We start from the raw sequence: 6,017 nt of genomic DNA, 5'->3' as shown, positions 1-6,017 counted from the left end.
AAAATTAAAAGCGTGTGATATTTTTTCTTTCGTGCAACGCACGGGCCTTTTGTTAGTCAACTAAGAAAAGTACATTAAAAGCTCTAAAAATATGTATATTAAAAAATCCAACACGTAGGTTTTAATTCATAAATCTGGAAAATGATTTTTCAATTTTAACTAGTTTACTTGTTTTTTAATCAAAATAACTACTATTGATACGAACAAACGACAAGACCATCAAGTTTTATAAACTAATACTTAAAACTTGATATGCCCTCGTGCAAAATCGCAAAATCCAATGACTTTGCGAATCGAAAGCAATCGGGAGGTCGTGTAAGGCTGGTCAGGTGCGTGCACATGCGAATTTCTTTATAATTGAATCCTTACAAACCGAATAAGATCTTAAGCATCGTCAAAGTTAGCTACGAATGGATTTATTGGGAAGTTTGTATGATATCTTATAGCTAAGGGCATCTCCAACACAATCCATCAAAACGCCCCTGAATGTCCGGGCCACGTCATCCGGGCACTTTTTTTCATCCAACACCATGTATCAAATGTTTGCGGAGTAGTTTGGATGTCTGAATTTTCGCAAACGTGAACCAAACATGTGGAAGCTTTAAAGGAGTTCCGGCAGTCCGTTTGACTCATTGTAAGTTGAAGCATATGCCCCTAAAGCATCTACAACCGGGCCCCTTAAACCCTCTCAAACGTCTCGGCAAGCGGTGCGGTTACTGTCCAGGCATAAAAATTTGATTCGGGCGGGCCTCTCAACCGACCTCAGACGTCCAGGCTGACCGACACCTTTCATTTTTAGTCCAAATATAAGACGGATATATGGAGTCCATGCGCATTCGGGCACGCCCGCCACGTCGGACCGACGTTTTGGTCCCACGCGGACTCGTTGGGAAACCCGACGGTCCGACGGGCACCTCTACCGTTCACGCCACGTGGCGCCGCTCCGGGGTCGGGGCCGGCTATTTAAGCCGGCCGACGCCCCCAACCCTAGCACATCCGTCTTCTCCCTCTTTCCGCTGCCACCCGAGCACTTCCCTCTCCGAACTCGTCAGCCATGCCACCACGCCGCCGGCATTACACGATCCAACATTGTCTCTTCCTCTTTCAGCATGCCTGAATCCGAAGGGAAGCGACAGAAGGCGTCGGAGGAGGAGGCGCCATCGCAGGAGCTGGGGGAGGAGGCGCCAACGGTCGTGGATCTGTGGCCAGAGCAGCCAGCCATCCTCAACTCCACCCGCTCTGAGTCGGCTGTGGTGGTCAGTCATTGGATGTGCAAATCATGTTTTCATATGCCTCAAAATCAAAGGGAAATCTCCTCTCACAACTCTCCGTGGTGCCCAATAATCTGAAATCATTCCTAATATTGATGTTGGACCCAACTAAATATGTACTCCAAAGTCCAACCAACTATATAAGCCCACGATGATCAAGCACACACATGTTACAAAAATTATACCGAAGTTTATCAGGGTTATGTTTATACAACAAATGAGCGCCTTTCGTCGAACAACGAAGGGACGACCAGGGAGCAACAACTCCAACATCGACAATCACTCCACGGAGATGTAACACCACATATCCTGTAATTCCAGCGAATGAAAATAAATTAGGTCACCACAATTTTGTTCTTCAATTTGTTTTAGAAAGATCATCATGATGAAGTAACCACTCATCATATGCAAATTTTAACATTTGTTTCTCTATCAAAAAAAACCTAAAATTGAAGGATTTTTCTATTATATATGTATGCATGCATATATTATTTGGTTCTTCTGGTTATAGTATACTAGCAAAATGGCTCGTGCGTTGCAATGGAAGAAAAAACATAATCTTCAATGATGATGACCACATTATGTTCACACATCATCGCTTGATTTTGAAATTTTATACATAAATGCAAGGAAATATTTCTTCTTTTAAATTTATTCACAAGTTGAAGCAATCTTTACATTTAAAAAAATATATATCATGGTTGTCAAAAATCTTGGTAACTCAAAGAATTATTCTTAATTTCAAGATTTTTTTTAGAAAACATATAATAATAATCCGATCCATCCAATAGTTAATTCTTCAAAAATCACACGGGTATATTTTCACAAAGACTTAGAAGCATTAATGTTTAACTACATACATTAGATCTTTCATGAACAATTTTACGAATATGAAAACAATTTTAAAATCGAGAACATTTTTTACAATTTACAAATATTTACTAAAAATCGTGAATATTTTTTTATCTTTCAAACGGGTTTAAATATTTTCTTTTCAACTGGCGACCAATTCTAGAAAAGACGAACATAATTTCTGATGTTGGAGGATTTTACTTTAAATTCACAAACATTTTTGAAACACATGAAGTTTTTCTAAATAAACAAACATTTTTATAAGTAGTAATATGTTTATTAAATTCACGGACATTGTTTGGAATTTGCAAAAAACTTATAAAAATCTGGCGCCTTTTTTGAATACACAAACATTTTATGTTTTAGTCAACATTTTAATTCAAAATTCCTATTTTGTAATATGCAAATGCTTTTGTAATTCTATATTATTTAAATTATAAATAAAAAAAATGGAATGGAAAAATTTAAATAAAAAGAAACTATGAAATCAGGCATTAGCTATTTTTAAAATTTTAGGACATTTTTTAAATGCATTAACATATTTTGAATTAGAAAGCATTTTGTTAAATGCTTTTAATTACTTTTAATACATGGAGTTTGATTTGAAATCATGGACTTTTCTTATTTTTGAAACATTTTTTAAACTTGCAAACATTTTATTGTATATGCGAGCAGTTTTTGAAGTCACAAACATTTTATTTTTTAAAATATGTTGATTTAAAATTTTAAGTTTATTAAAAGTTTAAAGGTTATTTGAAGTTCTAAATTATTTAAAATAGAAAAATAAAATGGAACTGAAGATAAATAAATAAACGAGACTAAAAAACTGGAGCCTGTGCATGGGCCGGTGCTGGATATTCTCCCAGGGTGCAGAGCATAATATAGGAGGTTTTTACATGGGCCGGCCCAGTCCGAGATTTTTCGCTTTGTGAAACGTTTTCTATTACTTACGATGGCATGGTGGGTAATTTATGCAAACTTTAGGGGCAATTTGGATGACGTACCACAGAAGCAATAGGTGCTTTATTAATAGGTAAAGATCTTGGCCCCACTTTGTTGTTGTGAACTCCACCATTTCTCTAAAATTATGCTACTTATGTTCCAAAATTATTGTGCAACCATAAATAAGTCAAGTATAATAAATCTCATATATTTGTAATTTCATGCTCATATTGTTAATTCTAATATGAAAGCTTCATATGTGCAGACATTACTCACATAAAAAAGTATTACCCAGACCGATGTGTTATTTTCATAACTTAATCTCATCTTTAACATTATATATGCCTTCAATAAAGCAGCAATAACAAGAAAATATGAGCCACATCGGCATCGGTGTGGACGGGAGTGACCCCCCGCGCGCGCGGGGGGGGGGGGGGGGGGGGGGGGGGCGTAGGAGGAGGGGAACGACGACGGTGCTCACCAGCGTTGCATGGGAGCGGGGGGCGGCGAGGCTCGATGATGCGTGCGACTCGGCGAGGAGAGGACGAGGAGGTCCGACGACAGCGGCCGTCGACAACGAGCAACTATGGGCGTCGTCGACGGGGGGAGCGATCGTCAGCAGCCTGGCGACAGCGTACGTGATGGTTCCGCGGCGCCGTTGCGAGTGGAGAAGAGATTGGAGAAGAAAGAAGGGGGCGGCGAGACGGTTTAAATACCCCACTCTATATCCCGGTTGGTGCTACTAGCTGGGACTAAAGCCCCCCCTTTAGTCCCGACCCGAGCCACCAACCGGGATTAAAGTTAATTTTCAGGAGCCCAAAGGGCGCAAAACCCAGGCCTTTAGTCCCGGTTGATGGCTCGGACCGGGACTAAAGACAAACCTTTAGTCCCGGTTGGTGGCTCCGACCTGGACTAAAGCCATTTTTCCTATTTTTGCTTTTATACTTTTTAGGATATTTAAGTTTTAGTTTTCTTCTAAAAATATGCATACATACCTAGTTTTCATATAATTATTTTTTCTATTAAAGTTTTTAAGAAAAAATACTTTATGAAAATTTTAGTTGGATAAATTTTATATAATTTTAAGTTAATATTATTTTGATCATAACTAGAGTTTTATAAAAGCTTTCTAGTTGTTTCTTTTTTGCATTTGAAGAATATTATAAAATACCTTTTGTTAACCTAATAACCTTATTGTTTTCTTTATTGGTTTATTCATTGATGGTATTTTGATTGCTAGAATGCTTGCGGGAGTGAATGCTTATATGAATGCAAAGTTTGATTATATAGATTTTCATGAGAGAATGACAAATAGTTATATCAAGTTATTTTTCATCGGTCTCATTGCCGCAACATTTCGCATTGAAGGGCCAGCATCAGGTGGTGATTTGTCAATATGTCTTTGGAAATCTGACACAAGGCAATAAATGTTGTCAAGATCTTACTTACGGAACCCTCAACATATCATCAACTTCCCCTTTTAACCCTTTCCTGAATTTGCGATAAGAGAGCATGCTTTTGAGGTGGCCTACCAACTTGACTGACATGACAAAACCTTCAGTGCTTAATTTACTCGGAGCAACTGAGCAGGAAAACATGTGTTCCTCTTAGTGTCACCCCTATCTCAGCTACTCTGCTGCTCTATAAAGATCTCCAACTGGTGAGGGTGTATGGTCTATGCGTGTCAACCTCGAGCGGCTTATGTGGAATGCTCAGAAGACATTCATATTTTGTTTGGACATAATTGCATTGATTAACTCCTATGTATAATTAAAATACTACAAGGACAGGAATAATTGAAAATTCATAACTTAACAAGTAATTAATCTAAAATCTAGTTTCAAATGCCACTATAGGGAAAATGATGGCGGTGAAGCTAGTCGCATCCCGTAGTGGGATCTTGGGGTATAAAACTATTTCTTCGCGTGTGTCCCTTTCTTATTGCGCCGTAACCATGGATAATCGTCATCATTTAACATGATTCTTCGGTCAGTCTTCACTGTGAAGGGAGGAATTTCATGAAACTTTTCATAATCTTCCGACATGTCTGTCTTGTCCTCCACTCCCATTATGTTTCTGTTCCATGAAAGAACTATGTGGCACTTTGGCTCTTCGTATGATGTATTTGCTTCCTTATATTTTTTTCTCGGTTTGGTAGACATTTCCTTCACATAGAAAACTCGCGCCGCATCATTGGCTAGGACGAATGATTCGTCTGTGTATCCAAGATTGTTGATATCCACTGTTGTTATTTCGTACTGCAGGTCTACCTGTACCCCACCTCGTGTCGGATTGACCCATTTCACCGAAACAAAGGGATCCTAAAATCATCACGCCCATAGTCAAGTTCTCATATCTCCTCTATGTAACCATAATATGTGTCCTTTGCCATATTGGTGTTTGCTGCACCATTGTATTCCATCATAACCCCTCTTTCTCCATGCTTGGTCCAATAACTATAGTGGGACATGAAACCCTTCTCAAGTAGGTGGAAGTGAAGGGTTTTCGACGAAGAGTAATCCTTCATATTGTCACAGACAACACATGGACAATACATAAAACCATTCTGCTAGTTTGCCTCAACCACATTGAGAAAATTATGCAGGCCCGTAATGTACTCGTAAGTGCGTCGGTCACCGTACATCCATTACCGGTTTATCTGCATTATGTAATTAAGTATATCAAAAACCATTACAGAGCATCATGAATAGAGAAATGACCAAACTAATACAAGTTCATCATCACATTAAAACCAAAGTACACTAGTTATTACTGCAAAAATAAATACATAAAGTTCATACATAGTTCTCATAAAACAACATACAACTATGTAAAACATTTAAATGCAATAGCAAATGCGATCAAAATTACAATTGATCCAAAAACATAATGATACCAAGCCTCTTTATCAATGACATATTTCTAATCTTTCTAATCTTCAAGCGCATTGCA

The sequence above is a fragment of the Hordeum vulgare genome, chromosome 4H (genome assembly GCF_904849725.1).
Source record: "Hordeum vulgare subsp. vulgare chromosome 4H, MorexV3_pseudomolecules_assembly, whole genome shotgun sequence".
In the NCBI taxonomy this organism is placed as follows: Eukaryota; Viridiplantae; Streptophyta; class Magnoliopsida; order Poales; family Poaceae; genus Hordeum; species Hordeum vulgare.
This window is presented reverse-complemented; position numbering follows the sequence as displayed.